Raw genomic sequence first — 8,096 nt, forward strand, 5'->3', positions numbered from 1 at the left:
ACAAGTACAAAACTGAAAGAATGGTTACTATTTATTCTTCAATACTAATACATATCACAGTACAGACCTACAAAATTCCTTTACACTTACAGGAATGACTTTTTTTTTCTAATTTCCTATAACATATCCTTCAAATTATAAAAAACAGCTTGTAGTTGTAAGCAGTGATTTATTTGTGGATTTTGTAGAAGGGGGGAATATGTATGAAAGGTTGTGTTCCGTATAACAGAACAACTATAAAGTCAGGCTGGGACAACGTTATTTTGAAACCTATCTACTTTGAAATTATGGTACTAGTTTCATAGCCAGTCCCCAAGTTCGTATTTTTTTTTCATTAAAAAAATACAATTTTATGATAAATATTGGTAGGGACGTTAGATAAAATTTGGTTAGGCAGATGAGATCACATTCGTTACTTGCCTTGCTACTTTTCGTCCTACTGCTGAGAACAAGTATGCAGCATCCAGCAAAAGCCCTATAGTTATATTGCAACCTGCATAACTTGTCATAACAAGTATCACACTCCTACGTAAAACTGTTTTGTTATGACAAGTAATTCTTTAGTCCATTCTTATTAGGTATTTGAAGATTAAATTCATCGCCCGAACAATAAATACTACAAAAGTTAAGAGTTTACATTTTGCAGAACACTGATAGGCGCACATACACTTGAATCTAATTTTATTAAATAGAAGGGGAAAGACTGTACTAAATGTAATTCTTCATACCATAAATAAGTTTTAGTACCAGTAGAATTAATAGTACTGTCACACCGTACCTCACTTTAGAATAGTGAAGCAATAGGAGATTGGTTTAAATCGGATACCGTTTTTTTTTTTTCAGTTGATTTGTCGGTAGCAGCATGATGTCCACTTTTTATCCAGCTAATGACATACTTTTCTGCATTGAAAGAAGTTTCGACGTAATGTCTTGTAGATTCGAGGATTTTTACAGATAAACGGTTTCTAGCGTCAGTGTACTGTAAGTTTAAGCTGGAAAAGCCTCTCCCACAGTATGCAGAAGAAACTAGAAGAATAATGAATTCATGTTAAGATTTTGCAGATTTGGTCCAATATTAGGAAGTTCTTTCGGAATGCTGCAGAACTTCGGCTGTATTGTCAAAGGAAAATTTTATTTTATTATTATTATTTTTTTAAATTTCCATTACTTCTTTGTCGCCGTATAACATTCTTGCAGACAATTCTTCTGGTCACTTGGATTGTAGCAAAACCTCGACCCCACTGAACGTTTCGTTAGGAAAGTAAGACCGTATGTTATCTCCTAGACCATGACAGAATTGCAATATTATTTGCTGGTACTTCTCAAGAGAACTGTCTAAGGGTTTTGCAAGTGGGACTCCACAAAACTGACCAATTTCTTTAAACTGAAGTTGTAATTCTACCATGAACATGCCACCCTTTTCTTGCAATGCTTCCAGTACACGTACAGTTGTTTCAATTTTGCTTATTGCCTATACAATACAAGGGATGCTGACCTTTCTTCTAGAAACAGGCTAAGGATATCTAGAGGTTCCAGCACATCTCGGATCATGGACATTTCATAAACAAAATTCCACTTAGTGAAATTTTGCAGGCCCGAAAACATTGCACGCTGCTCAAAGCTTCTCTGCAAATTTGTAGAAGCTTCTCGAAAGTGTTCCGCTAGCGCAGGGTAGGACTTCCACAATTCTTCTACAGAACGGTAAGAAGAGCCTAACCACTGTATATCAAAAACTGTAGTAATATCATAGAAGAGAATACCTAGATCTTCTTATACAGGGTGCGGAAGAACCAACTAAGCAGTTTTAAGGAGCAATAAAAAGTAAATCTGGATATATAGAGAAAAAATGTTTTTATTTTCTAGATTAGTACAATATACGATTTTACATTCATTTAGTTTTGAAAATAATGTCCTCAAGATGGCGGCCGTTAGCATCAATACATTGTTGTAGATGATCCCTGAAGTTTCGAGCAGTTCTTGCACACATATCGCGGGGTATGGCATTCACTTCATCAATAATCCCCTGTTTTAACTCTGGTAGGGTGTGAGGGCGGCTTTTGAAAACCTTTTCCTTCAGATATCCCCAAAGAAAGTAGTCACAAATGCTCAAATCTTGTGACCGCGCAGGCCATTCGACATCACCTCTCAAAGAGACGAGGCGTCCCGGAAACATTTCTCTCAAAACATCAAGTGAAATTGGAGCTGTGTGAGCAGTAGCCGCATCCTGTAAGAACCACAAGTCCCCCAGTTCATGTTCTTCAACAATCTCCTACATTCTGGGTTGCAGAAAATTTTTCAACATTGAAATATAATGTGTGGAATTCACTGCCACGGATACTCCTTCTTCCTCAAAAAAGTAAGGGCCTACCAAGCCAAATTGTGATATGACACACCACACTGTCAGTTTAGGAGAATGTTGCGGTTTTTCATGAATAATTCGGAGGTTACTTTCAGCCCAGTAGCGAAAGTTTTGCTTATTCACGCACCCACTAAGATGAAAATGTACCTCGTCACTACTGAAGAAAGCTGCATTCGGAGGGATTTGAGCAAACATTTGCTCACACAGATTTTGACGGTTGGCGTAGTGTGCTGGGCGTAAAAATTCTTGAGCAATCATTATTTTGTAAGGATGGAACTTCAAATCGCATTGCAGGATCCTTCTCAAACTGCGGTCTGAAATCCCCAATGCAACAGCATGTCGTCGAGCAGAACGTTGCGGCGATTGTTGAACTGCTGTTCTCACTCTCTGCACATTTTCTGTCGTTCTAATGGATCTGCGAAGGCCATGTGTATCTATTCTTACTATGCTACCAGTTTCCTCCAACTGGCGAACCCAGGACCGAATTGTGTTTGCATTAGGAACGGCATTGTTGCGTGGAATGTTGAACTGTCGCCGAAAAGCTCGTTGTGTAGCGATCACAGATCTGTTGTTTTCATAATAAGTGCGAACGGCAAAACCATGATGTGCACCGGTCCAGACCATATTAGCTACTGAAATGGGGTCAACGACTGAACAAAGGGAGGCCACGTGCAACTACCTACCCCCACCACAGCTCTCGCGGTAATCGATAAAAACTGCTTAGTCGGTTCTGCCGCACCCTGTATTAATTCAATTTCTCGTGTTCTACAGGAACATTGAGTAAACACCATGTAATCGCTCTACAAAGTTTTGAAAATGAACCATATCTGAAACCGTATTAACAACGTTGTGAACAACCAGTTCCTCATCTTCTGACTCATGTAGTAAAACACGAGTAAATTGGTGTCTAATTCTCGCTGCAGTAAAGAGACAGCATTATTTATTTCGCTTTGCATGTTACTGGCGCTCACAGACAAACTGCCATAAGTCTTTCCCGTAATATCATTTTGGAAAGTTTCATACGTTTACATAATCACGAAATCACAAACCTCTCTGCCTGTTATTGCCTCTAACTCAAATAATCCTAAAATTATATTGATACATACTTGATTAACTACAGTACGAATATACACAACTTGTCCGAGGTTCATTAAATTTATTTCTTGCTAGAAATAACCTTACCATTATTAACACTAGGTCCCGAATAATTTTCATCTTTCTGATGAGATGTCTGTAATGTGATTTCTGTCGTTGCACTATCTTCAGACGAAAGCCTCTTGCTCTTTGTGTCGGAATTACATGCCTCATCGTCAGGAGCTTTGATTTTGTTAAAATGTGGTCTAATATATATTTCCTTTTGTTCTTCTTAACGTGCTGGTCAACGAAGAAGATACCAATTCACAACTACTATGACTGCTCACTGATTACTGAGAACGTTTTTTTTATTATTATTATTACTGTGCCACTCAGATTAAGAATAATAAGTAGTGATACCAATTGAAAGATTTTTCCTTCGGGAAGCAATTCTATAAACAAGACCAACACAGCTCGCGACAATAAACATACTGAAAAAATAAATTATTGTACCTTAAAACAGATTGTATAGCCTAAGAAAGGGGGAAAATATCTTCCCAGGCTGGGAAGACTAAATTAAATCTAGAGACAGGGAAGTCAAAATTTAGAAGGGGGGAAATTCCCAGGCTTCCCTGGCTACAAATAAATCCCTGGTTGTAAGAATGACTAATTACGTACATCTTTCTTAATTCTCAATAATAACGGATATCGTAGAACAGACTATAAGGAACACTGCAGTCGTGAGAATGACCAATTACTTACATCGTCATTAATTTTTATATAACAAAACTAGTTTCTGGCTAGCTGGGGGCTCCGGCCCCAGACCCGCAGGTCTGCTCGGTCTACGGCCTCGCATTTCTTGTCTATCGACCTTTGCATCAACAATGAACTTCGTGAACTTGCACTTCGTATTTCCTGAATCTGCCTATCAGGGGGCTTTGCCCCCACACATTGTTCTCGGTCGGCCTACGGCCTCGCATCTCTTAAAACCATAGTTCTATCTTTTCTTTTCCTATTTCAACTATCTAAAAGATAAGATTTTGTATCCCAAGAAAACGTCTGTTTAAATAGCATGGGAATCTCTTCATCCCCCTTTAGACCCATAAAAATTTAAAAATATTCACTTTTGGCAATTTTCATGTAGGTTTGTCCCGGAAAACTACAATCATGACAAATTTAATCATGCGGTTTTCAAAACGGAAACAGCAAAAGCGGTTTTCGGTTTTTCAGAAACCGATTTCGACAGCACTAGTTAAAACCCTCTGCGCTCGTAAGAATGACTAAAACATAGTTCTTAATTTTATATAACAAAATGTATCATAATATAGACTATAAACATATTTTGCAGTCGTAAGAATAACTAATTACATACCATGCAGGCCCGTATCCAGGGGGGTCTAGGGGGCCGGGCTCCCCTAAATTTTTGCAGCCCCCTTAAAATTTTCACAGTAGGCTTGCAAATTAACTATAATATGGTGATGAACTATAATATGGTTGGATCGGGCCCCCCTTAACTTCAGCCGGGTCCTCCCTACATTTATGGGCTGGCTACCGGCCTGATACCAGGTCGTTAACATCTTATAACACATATACTAGAACAATATTAAAACATTCTGAACTGGTACCAATGACTAATAATTACATCGGCGTTAATTTTATATCACAAAATATATCGTAATATAGACTATAAACATACTTTGAAATCGTAAGAATGACTAGTTACTTACAGAGTCGTAAACATTCTATAACACATATCCTAGAAAACATATATAAAAACATTCTGCAGTCTTAAGAAAAGAATTGCTAATTATTTTCACCCTCGTTAATTTTATATAATGAAATATACCGTAAAATAGACTACAAAAAAAATTGCAGTCTTAAGAATGACTAGCTACTTCCATTGTTGTTAATTTCAAGTTGTGAGCAATTCCCCGCAAGAATTCCTCAAGAGATCCTTTGTGTAATAATCCACACATAGATTCCTCAATCTATGCTGCAGATCAACATAAACCTTTTTAGCTTTCTTGACGGGGCATTATCCTCTTTCGCACTAAGAAGTTGTAGAATGAACGGTGGAATTCTCTTTATGTAAGCTTTGTATGAGTTTCTATACCGTTTGGTGGTTGTGTCCAACCAAATGAAACACTTATAATTCCACCCCTCACATAAGTTATTTGTGCTAGGATTGTCAAACAGAATTGCCTCATGAGAATTTCAAACTTCCGGCGGAAATCTTGGTGGCACTCTCTTAATTCTTACATCAGAATTCTCAGAATTGAAATATTATTAACAGTTCGAATTTTGGAACATAATGAATAAATCGAAAATTTATGTTGAAATCTTCATTTACCAAGTAAGAAACAAAATAGTTTAAAACCTGAGAATTCAAATTATACTTTCTGCCCTTATGTCCTCCTGCCATTTCGTCCGCCTGCCATTTTGTACACTGCCATTTCGTCCGCCTGCCATTTCGCCCTCTGCCATTTTGTCCTCCTGTCATTAATTCCTGCCATTATGTCCCCTGCCATCTTGTCCTCCTGTCATTAATTCCTGCCATTATGTCCCCTGCCATTTTGTCCTCCTGCCATTCTGTCCGTTCCCCTAAAAATATTATTTTTGAATCACCTGTAATATATATACGTATTATTATATAAAAAATCGAATGTAATTATTTGTGCGTGATCATCACGACCAAATTGCAGAGTCAAATGTCGTCAATAAAATGTCGTTTGGCATATAGTTAGGCCTGTCCCAACGGGCGGCGGTAATTTTGTCACCGGAAACTTCGTCACCGGAAAGTTCGTCACGGTAATTTCGTCACTGGTAATTTTGTCACCAAAATATTACCATATAGGTAATTTCGTCACCGAAAATTTTGTCACGATAATATCATCACCAGTGTCTTTTAGAACATAATACAAGTACAATGAATGAATCGAAAAAATTTTTGAAATTGTTTTCTTTAATCTTCAACTGAAGCAAATCGAAATATAATAATAATAATAATAATAATAATAATAATAATAATAATAATAATAATAATAATAATAATTATTATTATTATTATTATTATTATTATTATTATTATTAAATAAAGAGGTACATATTTTAGATATCGTATTTGAGATAAGAGATAAAAGTTTGCAGTTTTCTATCACAGAAATATTATCAACTCCTGTACAGCATTGCTTTTTTTTTTTCACCTGACTCACTCAACGTGGATTAAGATTCAAGAGATTGGATTCACAGAACGGTGCAAGAGCAATGACTATTATGGGAGAAAATGAACGGATTGCCATTTCTTCCCGCAACAGATGTGCATCAGGAATACAAGAGGCTTCGGAGGAAGAGCTGGAACTTCTGGACATTTTGATAGTACTTAATTCAACCAGTTGAAGAAACAGTTTCAACTGAGCTACATCAAGATGCTGTGGGTCAACCACCAAAAAAGAAACTAAAAGAGTGTTTCAGATTTTGCAGAAACGACTCCAGTCTTTGTGCATAACGTATAACACTGGAACTAAATGTTTGGAAAAAAAAGCTTGTTGTTTCCTATCATGTTATGAATAGTAGAAAATCAACCTGTAAAACACTTATTGCATTATAACAAGTTATTTTTTTTCTATTTTCTGTTCTGAAATTTTGAAAACTTAATATTTGTAAACAGTGATATTACATTAGCTACACATTAGCTACACATCCATTAGCTACACATTTTGCCTGTGCTTTTAACATTTTCTGAAGCTGACATTATGTTCTTTTATTATTGTTTATTCTTGCGTCAAGTATCCGAAACTTCGATTTTTCAGAGTCGAACACCAACTGAATTGTTTTCCAAGTTTGATTAAGATAAGATTAGCTGTTTTGGTCGTTTACTTTGTCTCTACTTAGTTCAACAAAGGTGAAAAAATGACCATGACAAAATTTCCTACATTCTAATATTTTGGTGACAAAATTACAGGTGACGAAATTACTATGTCAAAATTTCCGGTGACGAAATAACCTACATGCTCATATTTTGGTGACGAAATTACCGGTGACGAAATTACCGTGACGAAAATTCCGGTGGCGAAATTTCCGGTGAGGAAATTACCGAAGTTCTGTCCCAACTGGGAAGTTATCATATGCGTGTCTCTTTCATTATAAACATATCCTAAAAGCAATCGAGGTCAGAATTTTTGCGAAAAATTGAGTATCTCACAAACCGTTCAAGTTAGAGAGCTGAAATTCAGTACATTCTCATTATTTATTAAAAATAAACAGAACATGTCCTAGCACTTTTTAAAATCGTCTTTTATTGGGGGAGCATTTTCTCTATATTAGAAATTGGTAGTGGATTGATTTGCAAAAATAATCGTAAACGATCGATATTAGTTGAGAAAAAAATTCAGAAACAATTATTAATAAATAATCAAAAACTACAATGCTTCGCATTTTATATCTACTGCTTTCTATTATTATAATTGCTGAAGCTTTCATTTAATATATGGAGCTTTCAGAGCATAAAGCAATCATGCCATAAATTTATGAGAAAAATGTACATAAAATTTAACTATAAGTTTAATTACATGGGAACTTTAAATTTGTACGGGATACTTAATTACAGGGTTGAAAAAAAAATTTTTTTTAAAAAAAGAACAAAACATTGGTTTAAAACATGAGG

Source organism: Thermobia domestica, chromosome 6, assembly GCF_964235325.1.
Source record: "Thermobia domestica chromosome 6, izTheDome1.hap1.1, whole genome shotgun sequence".
NCBI classification, from domain to species: Eukaryota; Metazoa; Arthropoda; class Insecta; order Zygentoma; family Lepismatidae; genus Thermobia; species Thermobia domestica.